Source organism: Schistocerca gregaria, chromosome 5 (assembly GCF_023897955.1).
Source record: "Schistocerca gregaria isolate iqSchGreg1 chromosome 5, iqSchGreg1.2, whole genome shotgun sequence".
In the NCBI taxonomy this organism is placed as follows: Eukaryota; Metazoa; Arthropoda; class Insecta; order Orthoptera; family Acrididae; genus Schistocerca; species Schistocerca gregaria.
The window spans coordinates 474,752,405-474,772,658 of NC_064924.1; the positions used below are offsets into that span (position 1 = coordinate 474,752,405).

General features: G+C 45.1%; 1 protein-coding gene across 1 annotated transcript in view; it reads left to right on the forward strand.

Annotated features, from left to right (window-relative positions):
• Positions 1 to 11,518: 11,518 nt before the first annotated feature.
• The window catches only part of LOC126272685 (cytochrome P450 6k1-like), a 100,540-nt gene continuing 91,804 nt past the window's right edge, over positions 11,519 to 20,254 (forward strand). The window contains exon 1 of the mRNA XM_049975702.1: positions 11,519 to 11,568. The gene's annotated coding sequence lies outside the window, so the exon portion shown is untranslated. The remainder of the gene's footprint in view (positions 11,569 to 20,254) is intronic.

Genomic DNA, 20,254 nt, shown 5'->3' on the forward strand with positions numbered 1-20,254 from the left:
CGCCGTCGTAGTTTTGGTCAAGTTCAACGTGACAACACTGCCGCAGCCACCCTACAGCCCCGACTTGGCTCCAAGTGACATTTTCCTCTTCCCCCGAATCAAGACAGGCCTAAAAGGGAACCGATTCGACTCCATCGACGCCATCCAGCAGGTTTCGTCGAGAGCCCTTGACAACATGACGCCTGAGGCCTTCCTGAAGGGCTATGAACAGTGGAAGACGCGCTGGCAGCTCTGTTTTGATGCTGAAGGATCATGTATTGAAGGATTTTGTCCGATGTACTTCAATGTCTTGAAACTTTTGAATCACGTCCTGTAGGTGACGATAACTGATCACTTTATATCACATAATTTGTTATCAAGGCTTCAGAAGTCGTTTAACAACTGAAAGTGCTATATTCTCTTTTTTCTGTGGGGTACTGGATGTTTTAAACAAAAGGTTTCGAATGCTAGGAGTATTTTTTATGTAAGTAAGGCGTTTGATTGTGTTGATCACAAAATATTGCTCCAGAAGTTGGATCATTACAGAATACGGGGAGCACCTCACAGTTGGTTCACCTCTCACTCTAACAGCAGACAACAAAATCCCATTATTCACAGTGTTAAGAGTGGCTGTGATGTGGGGTGTGAGTGGTATTCGGTCAAGTGGGGGGGGGGTCTCAGGGATCAGTGTTAAGGTCACTCCTGTTCCTTATTTGTATAAATTATATGTCCTCTAGTATTATGGGTAACTCTAAAATATTGCTGTTTGTTGATGACACTAACTGTGAAGTAAAGGTTGTTTTGTGCAACAATGGCTCGGTTTCAAACAGTGCTGTTCATGACATAAGGTCATGGCTTGTAGAAAATAAACTAACGCTAAATCAGAGTAAGACTCAGTTTTTACAGTTTCTAACACTTAATTCAACAAAACCCGACGTTTTAATTTCACGGAATGGGCATGTGATTAGTGAAACTCAACAGCTCCAATTTCTAGGTGTTCAGATAGATAGTAAACTATCTTGGGAAGCCCACGTTCAGGATCTTGTTCAAAGATTTAATGCTGCCATTTTTATTATTCGATCGGCATCAGAAGTGAGTCATCGTTCGACACGAAAATTAGTCTACTTCGCTTATTTTCATTCGCTTATGTCGTATGGTATTATATTTTGGGGTAACTCTTCCTATATATATCTTACTGTCATTTTTTTGTTAACAGTATTACTTTATTCCCAAGAATAAGCAGCTTCCACTCATTTAATACTCGGCAGAAATAAAACCTGCATCTGGATCAGACTTCCTTAACTCTTGTGCAGAAAGGTGTGCAGTATACTGCTGCATCCAGTTTCAGTAACCTACCACTAGAATTCAAAAATCTTAGCAGTAATCCGCGCGCTTTAAAATCGTAACTGAAAAGTTTCCTCATGGGTCACTCCTTCTATTCTGTTGAGGAGTTCCTTGAAAAATTAAGCCGATTCTTGATGGTTGCGTGTACTTAAACTTATTGCTTGACTTTTTTTCGCGTTCATAAACATTTTATTTTTATGTGTTATTACTATTAGTTGTAATTTTATGTACTGGCACGTTCCGTGACCTTAGAGTTTTGCTCATCAGTTTGGTTCCACGGAACTTGATGTGTAACTAAATAAAATAAACAAACATGGAAAACCAGCACTATACGTAGCAGGAAAAGCTGAAAGGTGGAGAGCATACGGAGAAGCTATACAAGGGACATGAGCTTGAAGGCAATATTACGAAAGGGAAGAGGAAGTAGATGAAGATGAGACGGGAAATATATGACACTGCGACAAATAATTTGACAGAGCTCTGGAAAACATAAGGCGAAACAAGGTCCCTGGAGTGGACGTCATCCCCTCAGCAAGAAGAAAGTAAAAATTCCAAAGACAGCAGGTACTGATAGGTATGAATTTTACCGAACTATTAGTTTAAGATGTCGTGGCTACAATGTACCGTCAATAATTATTTACAGAAGAATGGATAAACTGCTAGAAGCCGAATTCGGAGAAGCCCAGTTTGGGTTCTGGAGAAATATGTGAACACGCGAGGCGGTATTGAATTATGACTTCTCTTAGAAGATAGGTTTGGGAAAGGTAAAGTTACGTTTATAGCATTTCTGAACTTGAGGAAGGTTTTGACAATGCTGACTGGAATTCATTCTTTGAAATTCTGGAGACAGCAGCGGCAAAATACATATAAGGAAACGTTCCAACTTGTACAGAAACCACATGACAGTTGCAACTGTCGAAAGGCAGGAAAGAGAAGCAGACCGGGTCATAGCCTATGCCCAGTGTCATTCAATGTGTACACTGAGCACGCAGTAAAGGACAAAAAATAGAGAAGTAACTAAAGCTCAGTGAAAAGAAATAAAAACTTTGAGGTTTGCCGATGACATTGTAATTCTGTCAGAGACGGCAAAGGACTTGGAAGAGCAGCTGAACGTTATGGACAGTGTTGAAAGAAAGCGAAACCGTGGTAATGGAATGTAGCCAATTTACAAGTGGAGTTCAAAAAGAAACGAGCCGGAAGCATAGTTTCAGAAGCCTGTAACTGTATGTTAGAGGTATTGACCTTGGCTGTTGAGACACTTGTCCCACTGTGAAACAAGACGGCGAATGCCTGTCTCATAAAATTCCCGGGGCTGCCATGTTAGCCAGTTTCCGCTCGTACAGCTGGACGTCGCCGTCCGAGGTGAATCGTTTGGCCCTCAGAGCCTTTTTAAGGGGACCAAAAACGTAGTCACAGGGTGAGAGCTCCGGACTGTGTAGAGGGTGGCCCAGAACCTCCTATTTGAATTTCTGATCGAGTGCCGCAACTATGATGGCCGTGTAAGGCTTTGCATTGTCTTGAAGCAGAATGACCACGCGGGTGAGATTGCCTGGTCGTTTTGGTTTGATCGCTTTGCGAAGGGTGGTCGAGGTTTGCAAGTAACGCAGGGCATTCACTGTTGTCCCGTGTTGCAGGAAGTGAATCAGATGGGAGCCATCCTAGTCAAAGAAGAACGTCAGCCTAACTTTTCCTGGCACCGTTGGACGATTGATGCATGCTGCTGCTAGCTCTGTATAGTCACGTAACGTGCACGCGTGCCCTCTAGCGATGAGCTGTGAACTTCCAGGCTCTGTTCAGAACCACACCTCGCTACACACCATACGATATTACCTTGCTGTCACCGGTTTGCGCATTCCAGACTCCAGCTCGTTTCTTTTTGGACGCCCCTTTCAGATCAGCCGATGCCAAGAGGTTTATATGAAGAAATGAGACACGAAAAGTGGTATATGTACACTCCTGGAAATTGAAATAAGAACACCGTGAATTCATTGTCCCAGGAAGGGGAAACTTTATTGACACATTCCTGGGGTCAGATACATCACATGATCACACTGACAGAACCACAGGCACACAGACACAGGCAACAGAGCATGCACAATGTCGGCACTAGTACAGTGTATACCCACCTTTCGCAGCAATGCAGGCTGCTATTCTCCCATGGAGACGATCGTAGAGATGCTGGATGTAGTCCTGTGGAACGGCTTGCCATGCCATTTCCACCTGGCGCCTCAGTTGGACCAGCGTTCATGCTGGACTTGCAGACTGCGTGAGACGACGCTTCATCCAGTCCCAAACATGCTCAATGGGGGACAGATCCGGAGATCTTGCTGGCCAGGGTAGTTGACTTACACCTTCTAGAGCACGTTGGGTGGCACGGGATACATGAGGACGTGCATTGTCCTGTTGGAACAGCAAGTTCCCTTGCCGGTCTAGGAATGGTAGAACGATGGGTTCGATGAAGGTTTGGATGTACCATGCACTATTCAGTGTCCCCTCGACGATCACCAGAGGTGTACAGCCAGTGTAGGAGATCGCTCCCCAAACCATGATGCCGGGTGTTGGCCCTGTGTGCCTGGTCGTATGCAGTCCTGATTGTGGCGCTCACCTGCACGGCGCCAAACACGCATACGACCATCATTGGCGCCAAGGCAGAAGCGACTCTCATCGCTGAAGACGACACGTCTCCATTCGTCTCTCCATTCACGCCCCACACGACACCACTGGAGGCGGGCTGCACGATGTTGGGGCGTGAGCGGAAGACGGCCTAACGGTGTGCGGGACCGTAGCCCAGCTTCATGGAGACGGTTGCGAATGGTCCTCGCCGATACCCCAGGAGCAACAGTGTCCCTAATTTGCTGGGAAGTGGCGGTGCGGTCCCCTACGGCACTGCGTAGGATCCTACGGTCTTGCCGTGCATCCGTGCGTCGCTGCGGTCCGGTCCCAGGTCGACGGGCACGTGCACCTTCCGCCGACCACTGGCGACAACATCGATGTACTGTGAAGACCTCACGCCCCACGTGTTGAGCAATTCGGCGGTACGTCCACCCGGCCTCCCGCATGCCCACTATACGCCCTAGCTCAAAGTCCGTCAATTGCACATACGGTTCACGTCCACGCTGTCGCGGCATGCTACCAGTGTTAAAGACTGCGATGGAGCTCCGTATGCCACGGCAAACTGGCTGACACTGACGGCGGCGGTGCACAAATGCTGCGCAGCTAGCGCCATTCGACGGCCAACACCGCGGTTCCTGGTGTGTCCGCTGTGCCGTGCGTGTGATCATTGCTTGTACAGCCCTCTCGCTGTGTCCGAAGCAAGTATGGTGGGTCTGACACACCGGTGTCAATGTGTTCTTTTTTCCATTTCCAGGAGTGTATTTTGCTGCTTGACCAGTAAAATACACTCCTGGAAATTGAAATAAGAACACCGTGAATTCATTGTCCCAGGAAGGGGAAACTTTATTGACACATTCCTTGGGTCAGATACATCACATGATCGCACTGACAGACCCACAGGCACATAGACACAGGCAACAGAGCATGCACAATGTCGGCACTAGTACAGTGTATATCCACCTTTCGCAGCAATGCAGGCTGCTATTCTCCCATGGAGACGATCGTAGAGATGCTGGATGTAGTCCTGTGGAACGGCTTGCCATGCCATTTCCACCTGGCGCCTCAGTTGGACCAGCGTTCGTGCTGGACGTGCAGACCGTGTGAGACGACGCTTCATCCAGTCCCAAACACGCACAATGGGGGACAGATCCGGAGATCTTGCTGGCCAGGGTAGTTGACTTACACCTTCTAGAGCACGTTGGGTGGCACGGGATACATGCGGACGTGCATTGTCCTGTTGGAACAGCAAGTTCCCTTGCCGGTCTAGGAATGGTAGAACGATGGGTTCGATGACGGTTTGGATGTACCGTGCACTATTCAGTGTCCCCTCGACGATCACCAGAGGTGTACGGCCATTGTAGGAGATCGCTCCCCACACCATGATGCCGGGTGTTGGCCCTGTGTTGGCTCGGTCCTATGCAGTCCTGATTGTGGCGCTCACCTGCACAGCGCCAAACACGCATACGACCATCATTGGCACCAAGGCAGAAGCGACTCTCATCGCTGAAGACGACACGTCTCCATTCGTCCCTCCATTCACGCCTGTCGCGACACCACTGGAGGCAGGCTGCACGATGTTGGGGCATGAGCGGAAGACGGCCTAACGGTGTGCGGGACCGTAGCCCAGCTTCATGGAGACGGTTGCGAATGGTCCTCGCCGATACCCCAGGAGCAACAGTGTCCCTAATTTGCTGGGAAGTGGCGGTGCGATCCCCTACGGCACTGCGTAGGATCCTACGGTCTTGGCGTGCATCCGTGCGTTGCTGCGGTCCGGTCCCAGGTCGACGGGCACGTGCACCTTCCGCCGACCACTGGCGACAACATCGATTTACTGTGGAGACCTCACGCCCCACGTGTTGAGCAATTCGGCGGTACGTCCACCCGGCCTCCCGCATGCCCACTATACGCCCTCGCTCAAAGTCCGTCAACTGCACATACGGTTCACGTCCACGCTGTCGCGGCATGCTATCAGTGTTAAAGACTGCGATGGAGCTCCGTATGCCACGGCAAACTGGCTGACACTGACGGCGGCGGTGCACAAATGCTGCGCAGCTAGCGCCATTCGACGGCCAACACCGCGGTTCCTGGTGTGTCCGCTGTGCCGTGCGTGTGATCATTGCTTGTACAGCCCTCTCGCAGTGTCCGGAGCAAGTATGGTGGGTCTGACACACCGGTGTCAATGTGTTCTTTTTTCCATTTCCAGGAGTGTAGCTGATGATGTTCGAAGTAAAGAGGATATAATTTTTAGACTGACAGTAGAAGTGTTTCTGAAGAAGGGAAATTTGTGAACATCAAATATAAATGTGTCCGGAATTATTTTATGAACGTATTTTTCTGGAGAGTAGTCTTGTATGGCAGTGAGACGTGGACGATAAGCCATTGAGACAAGAGGAAAATACAAGCCTTTTTATACGTGGTGCTATAGAAGAATGCTGAAGATTAGATGGCCAAATCTTGTGACGAATGAGATAGGCACTACCGAACAGAAGTGAGGAGGAAAGAAATTTGGGACCAAACTTGACAACAAAAATAGATAGTTTGATGGGACACATTCTACATCAACCAAGCGTTAATTTATCACTTTATGGAAGAGTGGGTGGCAAAAATTGTAGAGACAAAGAGATGAATACAGTATTCAGGTTCGAATGGATGTACCTTGCAGTAATCGTTCGTAGATGAAAGGGCTTTCACAGTGCCCTAGGAGCTGCATCAAACCAGCCTTCGGAGTGAAGACGACAACAACAACCACAACAACAACAATAACAACAACAGGAAAGGAAGGCTTCTGTGCCCTTTCTGAGGAACCAACGCGGCATTTTAGAGGAATTACAGAAAAACTATCGACATTTGAACCATCGTTCTCCTCAATAGAAGCACAGTGTTTCACCAATATGTGTTTTTTTTCAATAAATAATAAATTATTCCAACACAGAAGTAAAAACTATTTGGAACATAGTAACTATTGCTTGAAATCTGCCTAATAGGGCCAGGAAATTCTTCTAAAAATATCTTGCTTTTGCGACATGTGCATATACACGAGTGTTTCAAGACTTCATGGTGACTGACACAAAAAGCCGCACGGCTGCTTTGTACGAGCATGTATAATTTGCCGTATTCCTATTTTCTTGCAATTATAAAATTTATAAAATTCATGTTCCTCTAGCACAAACCTCTTCAGGAGGAAATCGATAAACGATGACTGGTCTACGAAATAAAGTTGCCCCAAATATCACTGCTGAGTAGAATATCTCTTTGTCCATTAAACCTGCATGCTTGTGACAATTTATGTCACGCATCCGCAAAAAGACGTAATCGGAATGGCGCCAGTGTTTTGAGCGCCAATGATTGGCAGATGTCAGATGTTCGTCGATGAGATAGCCCGCGCCCTGTTTTCGTTGCTGCATGATCTTGTTGCATTTCACGCTCTTCTTAAGACTGTGCTGAAAAGGCCAGAAACATCCGTGTTACTAACCGTTCGACTCTTCTCACACTGATGCAGAACAATGGCGTGGGCCGCTGAGAAGGCTCCTGCACTGCTGAAAACTCGCAGAGGATATGAGGAAAATAAACGCTCTACAGTTAAAGAAATTATCCAGCGGTGATATCAAGGGCGTAGCTGGGCTGTGGTGTCCAGGCTAAAGATTCCGAGGATGAGGTGTCTCTGCTGACCGACAGAAATATATAAGAAAAATTTTATTGGGAAGGAAAGGTGAAAATATTTCTAAAATTGATCAGTAAAGAAAAGCCGTTCGCTGTGTTAAAATAATTAAACACTGTTTAGGACATCATTCTGAGGTTAGGATATAAGAATCAGTTGTCTCCTTCACGCTGTTCGAAAATTAATTAATTGAATGTATAGGACTAAAAGGAGAAGAAGTCAGCAAGTAGTTTTGGGCAAGGACATGACACAGCATTCATGATTTGTGGCATTTAGAACTGTGCCCAAGAAAGGATAGAGTCACAATTTTAACTTGGTCCTGCAAGGCACAGTACATGTTACGAGGATGGCCAAAAAGCAATCAGAAAGTCGGTTTGGCATGCTACATGAAGGGGCGTTTGGTTGAGCTCAAAATACGGTGAGCATGCTCGACCGGAGAGAAAAAGGGGAGGGGAGAAGGAGGGAACTCACTTTAGGAGACTATAGTGACGCTCCAGCTGCCAGCTTAATATTATCGATGAATTCACATGGATTCACGCCCCACTCGGAGCCTAACCTACATCTGAATTAAATTATTTAGAGGACAAAAACCTGATTGAGTAATCTTGCGAAAGAAATTTGAAGTTTGGGATATCTGCTCGAAAACAGTAAACTTCAATGAATATTAATTGCCAGAATGAAATTTTCACTCTGCAGCGCAGTGTTGACGTTTGGGAGGTAGGAGACGAGGTAATGGCGGAAGTAAAGCTGTGAGGACGCGGCGTGAGTCGTGCTTTGGTAGCTCAGTTGGTGGAGCACTTGCCTGCGAAAGGCAAAGGTCCTGAGTTCGAGTCACGGCCCAGCACACAGTTTTAATCTGCCAGGAACTTTCAATATTAATTGCATTTGCTGAATCTTAACTGTGTAATGCTAGGTTGAGGACGGTCAATGAAATACACTATTTGATCAGAAGTATCCGGCAATATATTAAATGGCCATTAATAAGTGGTTGTCCACCCTTCGTCTTTATGAAGACTTGGACTCCGCTGGGGAAACCTTCAGTAAGGTGTCTGAATGTCTCTGGAAAAATAGCAGCTCTTTCTTCCGTAAGAGCCGAGACCAGGAAGTAAGTGATATTGGACGCTGGTATATGGATCGAAATCGACGTTCCAAAAAAAAAAAAAAAAATGGTTCAGATGGCTCTGAGCACTATGGGACTTAACATCTATGGTCATCAGTCCCCTAGAACGTAGAACTACTTAAACCTAACTGACCTAAGGACAACACACAACACTCAGCCATCACGAGGCAGAGAAAATCCCTGACCCCGCCGGGAATCGAACCCGGGAACGCGGGCGCGAGAAGCGAGAACGCTACCGCACGATCACGAGATGCGGGCTCGACCTTCCAGATCTTCACAAAGGGGTTCAATTGAGCTGAGGTCTGGATTCTGGGCAGGCCAGCCGATTTCAAGTATGTTACTATACACAAAACAATGTTTCATAGATGCTGATTTATGACAGGTTTACATTGTCATGCTGATATAAGAATGGTCTCTCGCTATTCTACTTCGTACAGAATGCAGTAAAGTGTGTTCACATTCTTCCACATTCAGCGTTTCCTTAATAGCAATAACGAGACTACACCCTAACGACGAAATACAACCCCTTACCGTAGTACCACCTGCTCCACATTTCATTTTTGGCGTTACACATGATGGGATGCAACGTTGTCCAGGCATTAGCGAAACCGAAACCATTTCATCAGATTGCCGCAGGGTACAGCGTGATTTATGACTAAACATCACTAGTTTCCATTCATCCACTGTCCAGTGACGTCACTCTCACACCACCTCAGACGTCGCTTAGCGTTCACGACAGAAATGTGTCTCTCATGAAGAGCTGCTCTACCGTCGTACGCCACTGTATTTAACTCCCTATGCACAGTTATTGTTTTAGCTAGTGGCAGCCCTTGGGAACTCACAAGAGGTTCTTTGCACTGATTTCACGCGATTCTTTACCACCACGCTCCACAATGCTCGACGGTTCTTTGACCGTCAGTACATGAGGTCTGCTGGTCTTGGTTTAGCTCTGATTGTTCCTGTGCATTTCACTTCAGAGTCACACCACCAACAGTCGACCAGGGCAGCTGTGAAGGGATGAGACGTCTCTGATGGATCTGTCATTCAGGTGACATCGAATGACTGGTCCACTTTCGAAGTCACCGACCTCTCACCATTTCGGCTGCCACTGCTTCTCTAGAAACACAACCATATTCCCCGTCTCTCTTTACACTGGCGGGTTCGACTCTTGCGACATCTAGTGATCAGTTCTATATTTCATATGGTCGTCCATATGCTTTTTACCAGATAGTGTGTAGAGTAAAAGTTGAGTCCAGCAGTAAATGAGGCGAGCAGTGTATGATTTGAGAAGCTCAATGATTAGCAACTAGCACATTTTCCTCATCTGTTATGGTAATCATACATCTGTGATATCACTTGCTACTGAATGTAAAACACGTGTTCCATTTATCATTACATTTTAAACAAACCCAATCGCATCAACTGCACAATTCGTTTGCTTTAGACAGATATATTTTGGTTTAGGGCATCATGGTAAAATTCTGATATATCAGGGGTGTCGGGACAAAAAAAATGGTGATACGCAGCTTCACAATATTCACCTGTACTTACTCTTAAGCGTACAATAGAAGATTTACAGGTGTTTTAAAGTTGTAGGTATAGGCCACTTATACATAATGAAAAAACGTTTAAAATATAAATCGCTTCCTGAAACCATAGCATTCATAGCACTCAGTGTTCTGTCATAAGTGACTCATTAATAAATACTTCAACAGTCGTATGGTAGAGTAACTAAAAGGAAATTTACAAATATGATTTTTTCTTCAGACTAATTTTGAGACTCTTGAGTTATCGCTCGATAATGGCTGCAAGGTCGCAGTATACCAATAAGATAGTCATTCTTCAACTGCCTATACATTAATAAGACCGCCAGTTACACTCCACAGCAAAATTATTTAAACGCCTATGTAGACTTTCCCGGCGTATTAGTACATCAAATTCTTGTCGGGCTTCCAGCCGGATCAAACTGTCATCTGACCACAATATTTCAGCGGTCCACCTGGCCGCCATCATCAGGTGAGAAAAGCTACGCTGCTCTCGCCGATAACTGATTCCACTGGCAAATCAGTTATCGGCGAGAGCAGCGTAGCTTTTCTCACCTCATTATGGAGGCCAGCTGGACCGCTGAAATATTGTGCTCAGATGACAGTTTGATCCGACTGGAAACCAGACAAGAATTTTATATTTAAACGCCGTCTGAAAGAGAATTAATATTAACACTGCCACTTCCAGCGCGTGTATTTGACACAATTTCTCCGTTCTAGATTACTTAAAGATGCCTTATGGGTTGTGGATGCTGGAACTGTGTAAAGAGCGCTCTTCGAATCAATGTAAGAACCTTACGTATTCACTGTGTCTTGAAAACAGTTCCGCTTGTCGCTAGATTATTTTACGTATTTGATAGATAGAGAGTTTTTTAGTGTGATTCCAATCAAAGATACAGTGCATCTCTATGATATTTTTTTCTAAGTGGAAAGAAAGACACTGGTTATCCACGTATAACGGAATTCAGTTGATAAGGAACAGCTTCAGACCGAAGTTTAGTATCACAGAAATTCACAAGAAAAATGCTGAGTCGGCATGAAACGACTCGCCACCAGGATATTCCGGCAACATATCCGGGTAGAGAGATTGCCCGATAGACAGATATCGGAGACAAGGTGATCCTACGTGTATAGCGGCTATTTTACATCAGCACCCTCAAAGACCACGTGGTAAAATCCGGTATCTCAGCCTCCAGAAATCCGAGTCATATAAATTGCAGCGCCATTCACAGCCTCGTTAATAGCTTCGTTTGTCGCCGAAGCAGCAGGAGACGTCGTCCGGAACACTGGTGGTACCCGTCTACTAATAAGTAAGTGGCTTAAAGTATTTCACTTTCTGTCTCCTGCGACTCATCGAACGCTTTCAAGCGTCACACTTGCTTTGCACTGATGGAATACCGCTGGTTTATCCCCGATGCGATACCTAACTATGAACTAAACTTAACTAGTTTACAAAATATTTCATCATGTGAACATCGGCAACTGGAGAGCATATTTATAGAAAAGAAATACGCTTCCGCTGCTAGTAATTTTCTTAATTTATTTCTCGACCGGCTTCGAAACTTAAAGCTTCATCTTCAGGTGCCAACAATGTAATTATGAGGAGATGAACGTGTGGTGGTCGGGCTACTCAGTCATTAGGGATCACACCCTTGCCGAAGGGGGACCGTAGGAGGGTGGGAGCGTAGGACCTGGTACCACAGCGCCCGCCTGACTGCACGACTCGGAAGAGAACAGCAATCGGCCACTGAATAATTCTACTAATTCACACGAATAGTGCCTGTTAACTGATTGGAACCAACATCTTCAGATGGCTGTCCACGCTTATGTAACAGCTGCTCCGGCTTACATTAGTTGTTGGGAAAAATGACCAACAAATAATGTAAACCACGACGAATGTCATACACACGTGAAAAGTTATCTGAAAACAAGCCTGTCGGTTCGGAACTGGTAATGGCGTTATTTATGTCAATAAATAGCATTATTCATTGTGGATGGTTACTGTTTGCTTCTTTGCGAGACACAATATGTAAAAAAATTATTATTGGCACTTAGAACCAGCCAGTTTCCTTGTATGGCACTTAGAAAGTTCTTGATAAACTATTCATTTCCCAATTTGCATCATTATTTTTATGTAGTGATGGGACAAAAATTGGCTCTGAGCACTATGGGACTTAACATCTGAGGTCATCAGTCCCCTTGAACTTAGAACTACTTAAACCTAACTAGCCTAAGGACATCACACACATCCATGCCCGAGGCAGGATTCGAACCTGCGACCGTAGCGGTCGCGTGGTTCCAGACTGAAGCGTCTAAAAGCGGTAGGCCACCCTGGCCGGCTACTGGTGGGACAGGCAGTAAAATTCTGTAGAATCAGAATACCTTCTCAATATTTTTGGCACAAACAGAGCTACCTTGTTTTCTTCATTCTTCCGGCAAATCTTAGATTTTACACTTACAACGGCTTCAATTTCTACTCTTCATTTAATTTTAACTGTATATAAACCTTTATCCAGTTGTGAATGTTAGATGGTTGTTGATTATGGGGTGAAGACCAGCCACCAAGGATCATCAAATAAAGACCAGTCTTCCCAAATTTATTAAACACTGAGATACAGACATAAGCACTTGTTAATCGAACTGTGTTTTCTTCTGTGTTTGCCGCACAATACATCATCTATAGGAGAAAAATTCTGCGATAAAGCTCCTTTGTAGGTCTGGCAATAAAGTACGCAGTAAAATCACGATTGAATTTGGGATTGTTGTACTAGTGTTTACCGCCACGGCTGTCGGGCAGACAGCAAAGCAAAGTTTGAAAACAAACTGAAAAAGTTTCTTCTTGACTACTCTTTATATTCTGTAGAAGGATTTCTACTATCTTAATGTGTAAAAGGTGTTGGTAGGAACCATTAACGCACATCTGTGTATCTTGTTTCTTAACAAAGAAAAAGAACCTTAGAAATATTCAGTATGTAACCACAGATCCAAATTAATTTGCGATGAATGTAAAATGACAAGTTCCACAGCATTACGATTTATCGTGAAAAATAATTCACGTGACATGAAACTAACTAACCGACTGAATAGTACACCGTCCGGAAGTTTAATCCCAACGTTTACGCCTCTATAGAAGTAAAGGATAGTAAATTTCCAACTTAATATCTAATCTGGGCTTTACTACGATCGCAACAACAGGACAAAAATCTCCTTACTCAGTCTATTAATTTTGTGCAACTACGAAACTACTCTGCTGCCTTGATGTCATTCGTGAAATTCTAAAAAAACTAATTGCTTCTGTACATAGCAACTATAGCTATAGATTTTAATGTATTCCACCTTCTTGGTGTTGGCTCTTATCATTCCACCAGGGAGTGATTTGTTACTGTTTAGTACTTCCCCTGCACTCCCTGTCTTCAGTCAGCCGGTACGTCTACTCAACGCCTATGTTCTCTGAGACTTTTATAAGCAAACGACAAGGTTTTGCTGCGATTTGCACCTCCCGCTGACAGATTTTTCCTTGTTTGCGAATTAATAGCAACTTTTTTAAACTCCACCTTCTGCAAAACCCGATTTTTTCTGTTTTCTGTTCTTTACCTTGCAAGGCTCCGTTGGGTTAGAGATCTAGTCAAACCTTTTTGCCACTGGCATGCTCAGTGTATCCCCTCTCGAGATATAGGTCCCTCACATCGGTCCAAGTCCATCTAAAGAAACTGGCCACAAGGAAACGGAACGAAAACGTTGGCTCTAACAAGTAGACTGTAGCAGTGTAGCCTGATCAAACATTTAAAAAAATTACTAAGGAGTGATGGGGACTGTCAGCTACTCTAATGAAGCAACACTTACAAATTAAGTACATTTATGGGATATGAAGACAATGATTGTTCAGAACAAAAATATTATCAAATATCGTCACCTAAGAATGTGTGCATAAACACACATGAGCGTATGGCAACTGCGGATCTTCAGAGGGAAAGGACTAGAAAAGTTATCATAAAACAGGCCGAATGAACAAGAAACTGTTTTAAGTAACGGTTAATCGCGAAATTGATGTGTCAGTGACCACAGCATTGCAAGGTTAATGAGTAAAGAGGAATAGTACCAAAAAGAGTACAATCACGGCCGAAAGGACACAACACTGTGATTTATAAATGTGAACAAGAACGCCGATCATCCTGTACGAATTTCGTACGCCATTGTTGCGACTCTTGCATCATTTATGGGAGACGAGAGGCGGTCAGGTCGCAGGCGGCGACGGTTAGTGGCATTATGCAGCCCGTCTGCTCGTGCGTAAACTGCCCCTCTCACGGTGAAGAACTATGTTATCTATTTCTATCAATGACGAAGTGTATTTACTATGGCTCCAGGCGGAGAAGTGCGTTTACTATGGCTCCCTGTTCTTTCGTGGTGCGAGCCCTCCAAAAGTGCTATTTCGGCCAATCTGAAACTGTGTATTCTGTTCTACCAATCAGAAAGGTCCTTACACGTCTCTTCTTGGAAGATTCCAAACGCCAACCTATCCCACTCCTCATTTCAGAAATCTGCGAGTCCCGTCCTATGTCGCATCACTCTTCTCAACCTATCAGAGGGTTTCCCACCAAAAACTTCACGTAACCTTGTCTTGTCAGTGTTTACGCTCAAGGCGTCAGCAGCCGTTGGCACTAGACGAAAAGCTCACCTGTGGAGGCGCCCCTTGGATAATGCATCATACTGCGATGTTATCGCACCGGACACGCCATTTGTGTGGTTGGTCTGATCTTTGGAGAAACTGTTGTACTTATATTTACCAACTGGCGAGGACAGGGAGAGCTCGCTGAACTCAGCACGCAAGTGCATTCTTTCCCGATTGTTGTTAATTATGCCAGAGACGCCCGCTGCCCTCTACCGCCGTGAATGCGACAGCGAGCGGTTGCTCACAGGAGTCGGATAGTCACTGCTGCTAGCCTGCGCGTATCCTGTCAGCTGCCTCGTCCACTGAAGGCAGGCCAAGGCGAGGAGAAACTGTAGGGGCCGTGTTTTTACTTCCCGCTAACTACCAGAATGAATTCAGCAACTAAGGCAAGTTGAAGGAAATCCTCGACAATCGTCACCCACTCTAACGGATAACACCACTGTTCTAAGTATAAAGGGGAAATTATTGATTACTGTACGCCCCGATAACTGAGTGGTCAGCGTGACGGATGATTGCCGTCCTACGGGCCCGGGTTCAATTCCCCGACTGGGTCGGAGATTTTGTCCGTCAGGGACTTGGTGTTGTGTTGTCTTCATCAGCATTTCATCCCCATCCGGCGCGTAGGACAGCCAATGGGGCGTCGAATGTACGAAGACCTGCACAAAGGCGGCCGGACCTGCCCCGCAAGGGGCCTCCCGGCCAATGACGCCAAACGCTCATTTCATTTCCATATTGATGATTTAGGCCTATCATACCAATAAATTAAGTGTGCTGAGTAAAAAAAGAAGTGAAACATGAGGCTGGCTACAGCTTGACATGTTTCAACAAGTTTCGGCATCTACACTCCTGGAAATTGAAATAAGAACACCGTGAATTCATTGTCCCAGGAAGGGGAAACTTTATTGACACATTCCTGGGGTCAGGTACATCACATGATCACACTGACAGAACCACAGGCACTTAGACACAGGCAACAGAGCATGCACAATGTCGGCACTAGTACAGTGTATATCCACCTTTCGCAGCAATGCAGCCTGCTATTCTCCCATGGAGACGATCGTAGAGATGCTGGATGTAGTCCTGTGGAACGGCTTGCCATGCCATTTCCACCTGGCGCCTCAGTTGGACCAGCGTTCGTGCTGGACGTGCAGACCGCGTGAGACAACGCTTCATCCAGTCCCAAACATGCTCAATGGGGGACAGATCCGGAGATCTTGCTGGCCAGGGTAGTTGACTTACACCTTCTACAGGACGTTGGCTGGCACGGGATACATGCGGACGTGCATTGTCCTGTTGGAACAGCAAGTTCCCTTGCCGGTCTAGGAATGGTAGAACGATGGGTTCGATGACGGTTTGGATGTACCGTGCACTATTCAGTGTCCCCTCGACGATCACCAGAGGTGTACGGCCAGTGTAGGAGATCGCTCCCCACACCATGATGCCGGGTGTTGGCCCTGTGTGCCTCGGTCGTATGCAGTCCTGATTGTGGCGCTCACCTGCACGGCGCCAAACACGCATACGACCATCATTGGCACCAAGGCAGAAGCGACTGTCATCGCTGAAGGCGACACGTCTCCATTCGTCCCTCCATTCACGCCTGTCGCGACACCACTGGAGGTGGGCTCCACGATGTTGGGGCGTGAGCGGAAGACGGCCTAACGGTTTGCGGGACCCAGCTTCATGGAGACGGTTGCGAATGGTCCTCGCCGATACCCCAGGAGCAACAGTGTCCCTAATTTGCTGGGAAGTGGCGGTGTGGTCCCCTACGGCACTGCGTAGGATCCTACGGTCTTGGTGTGCGTCCGTGAGTCGCTGCGGTCCGGTCCCAGGTCGACGGGCTCGTGCACCTTCCGCCGACCACTGGCGACAACATCGATGTACTGTGGAGACCTCACGCCCCACGTGTTGAGCAATTCGGCGGTACGTCCACCCGGCCTCCCGCATGCCCACTATACGCCCTCGCTCAAAGTCCGTCAACTGCACATACGGTTCACGTTCACGCTGTCGCGGCATGCTACCAGTGTTTAAGACTGCGGTGGAGCTCCGTATGCCACGGCAAACTGGCTGACACTGACGGCGGCGGTGCACAAATGCTGCGCAGCTACCGCCATTCGACGGCCAACACCGCGGTTCCTGGTGTGTCCGCTGTGCCGTGCGTGTGATCATTGCTTGTACAGCCCTCTCGCAGTGTCCGGAGCAAGTATGGTGGGTCTGACACATCGGTGTCAATGTGTTCTTTTTTCCATTTCCAGGAGTGTATATGTCACCTTCAATGTGTCTCGTTTTATTTTTGTAAAAAATAGTTTACGGATTTTGGCGGTGGTTTTATATTTTAGGCCTGATTTGTATATTTTGTTTTTATTCCTCGCCTAAAACTGTATATATGTGGTGTATCTGTTGGTGAGAACGTTTAGGACTGCACCGGCAGCTTTGTAGATCGCTGTCTGTGTGGGCAATGCACGACCATATTATAGTATCTGTTGTCGTGAGTCGATATGTTGTCGGATGAGTCGGTGGTGCACCATCGCTTTAAACCCCAAAGATTAAATACAGAAATATTCCTCATACTCCTATTTAGTAGACAGTGACTTAAGTGAGAGTTACAGATATCTGTAGTTTTTGTTAATGCGTCTGTCTAGAAAGGTTTAATAAAACAGACGGAACACATGGGCATTAATAGGATAAAATCATTTGTGATAATACTGTGGGCTAAACCAGGTAGCTAAGCTTCAAACCAAAGAATGTGCACTAAGGGAATATTGGCACGGAGATTTGCAGATACAAATAAAAAAAGTTAAACAATGTTTAATTTATGTAGTCCAAAGTATTTGTTAAGAAGGGCGTGCAGAGCATTGAACACAGTAAGTATTATGACCCAAATTCAACTAACTGCACATTAACTCATAAAAACACTAATAAATCTTCAAGGCACGAAGGTACGGTTTCCCACCGCCAATAGCTATGTAAAACAATGTTCGATATTATCAACAATCACTGCGCAAAAGTCATCCTGCAAGGTCACCAGACAAACAGAGATAAATAAAGGATACAGGGGATATTCGAATTTCACAGCTACCTTCCATTCCGTAGACCAAACTATACATATATATACAAACTCATCGTCAAATATCCTAAGTGGAGAGAAAAGTTAGTAACTTGCGGTCATGGCATTACTTAAAGTCCAAACAAATTCTGAAGTCTTTCCACTGAGCACGGCTCCTCGGCCGTACAGCCATTCGACAATAACACACGCAGCAGCAGCAGCAGCGACAAAAGCTTGTTAACAGAGTCCTCGTACTTCGCACGCCTTTCCACCAGCGCTTGAATACTCTGTGCGTCACACGTTACTGAATTAGATTTAATTGCTCAGTGCTGACCACTATTCAATTTTTAAAGATAATTAAGTACACATTTAACATTCTAGAATACAGAGGAAATTATTACGGTCACCTTGCGACATCTGACTAAAATATCGACGCAGCATTAAACAAGTTATTAATAAGGTTTACGAATGCATACCTGCATCCGGCATTGCAATATATTAAACCTTACGAAACATTATTAATACACACAAAATAACACATTGTGGTTTCTCATTGGCTAGGAATCTTGTAAGAACCTGAGGGACACATGCCACTTTTATATTAAATGGTTCAAATGGTTCTGAGCACTATGGGACTTAACTTCTAAGATCATCAGTCCCCTAGAACTTAAAACTACTTAAACCTAAGTAACCTAAGGACATCACACACATCCGTGCCCGAAGCAGGATTCCAGACTGTAGCGCCTAGAACCGCTCGGCAACTTCGTTCGGCGCCTTCATATTACATTTAATAAATCGTCTCCAGTTGTTTATACCCATATCAGATTTTAAATACAGCATTACTTACACACGTTGCACTATCCGGTCATTTCTGCTGACCTAGTAAACCTCAGCAACCAGAACCACGCACCACCTCTTTCCACCCTGCGTTCCAGAGTCTCGTAATCTCATAATTTGATTTGTGTGTGTGTGTGTGTGTGTGTGTGTGTGTGTGTGTGTGTGTGGGAGCGTATGTGTGCGAACGTCTGTGTGTGGCTGGGGGTCAGGGGCTGGATCATCGCCAAAACTCCCACTGACCAGTCAAAATTATCGATATACTTGACAGAAAACAAAACGATGAGAAAGAGAATGGCGTCAATGACACAGCATCTCTCGATACGTGTGGCAACATATATTACTAATAAATCTCGTTTGCATGCACGAATAAATATGATGGCAGGTGAGAGAGATGCAAAAAATGTTTAAAAATAACAATCTTACGCAAATTTTTCCCACTAAATTGTACATGACTTGCTGTCAGTGCACAAAAACCAGTAAAAGCAGGGGAGCCTATGGAATTCCACATTCACATTTGTTGTAGTTTCAGGTGAGCAATCAGAACGAACAAAGAAACAAAGATGTAGCTTTTAGGAGTAAGACCAAACCACGTAATTCTTGTGCTGTTGTGAGATAAATAAAACTAGACGCACTGAAGATGACACATGGGTGTCGATCATGTTTGGAAAAAGAATAGAAAAAAGAAATGAACAATGTTTTGCAAAAGGCACAGTATTACAAAAATCTGAATTTGAATAAGATGTAGTTGTTCAATCAAAACTGCCTCTTAGTTTTATAGGCTTTCAATAATTACGACGATTCCTGTCCTCTGGACCTGCATTACTACGATGCGAAACATGATATAAAACACAAAAACTGATGACATTTCCCAATAACACTTTTAGCCTAAACTAAATAACAAATTGAGTTACAACACTAAAATGAGATTCATTTTCTATTCTTTTCATCATTATGTGTATCGTACACCGCTATAACCACACATCTGTCGATAATCGGCTTCGTTGTGAGCCTTAGATCGCAACAATGATCATCGTATACAAGGTGTCCCGAACCTTACGGTCAAAATATTACAATTAGTAGAGTATCCTAACCTAAATACCTTTAGATTACGAACTACTTGTCTAAATGAATATTTTACAGACGTAAATACACTGCACTTTATGGTAACAATGTAAACTCAAAGCAACTACACTCTCTGACAAAAAAAGTAAGCAACCAAAAGCGGACAGCAAGACGAAATGAAACGTCACACTTTGAGAGGGTATGTGATGTTATTTCAATTATCAGAACATCGAATCAATTTTATGGAGAAAATGGCAATATGCACCCATTTATTAGCATGACGTCGCAGCCCATCTGGCTTGGATGCATTCACTGACTCGATTTGTAAGGATGTCATAAACCTGTCGCATCCACTACTGAGTCACGCTCGCTGATAATGGTTGTA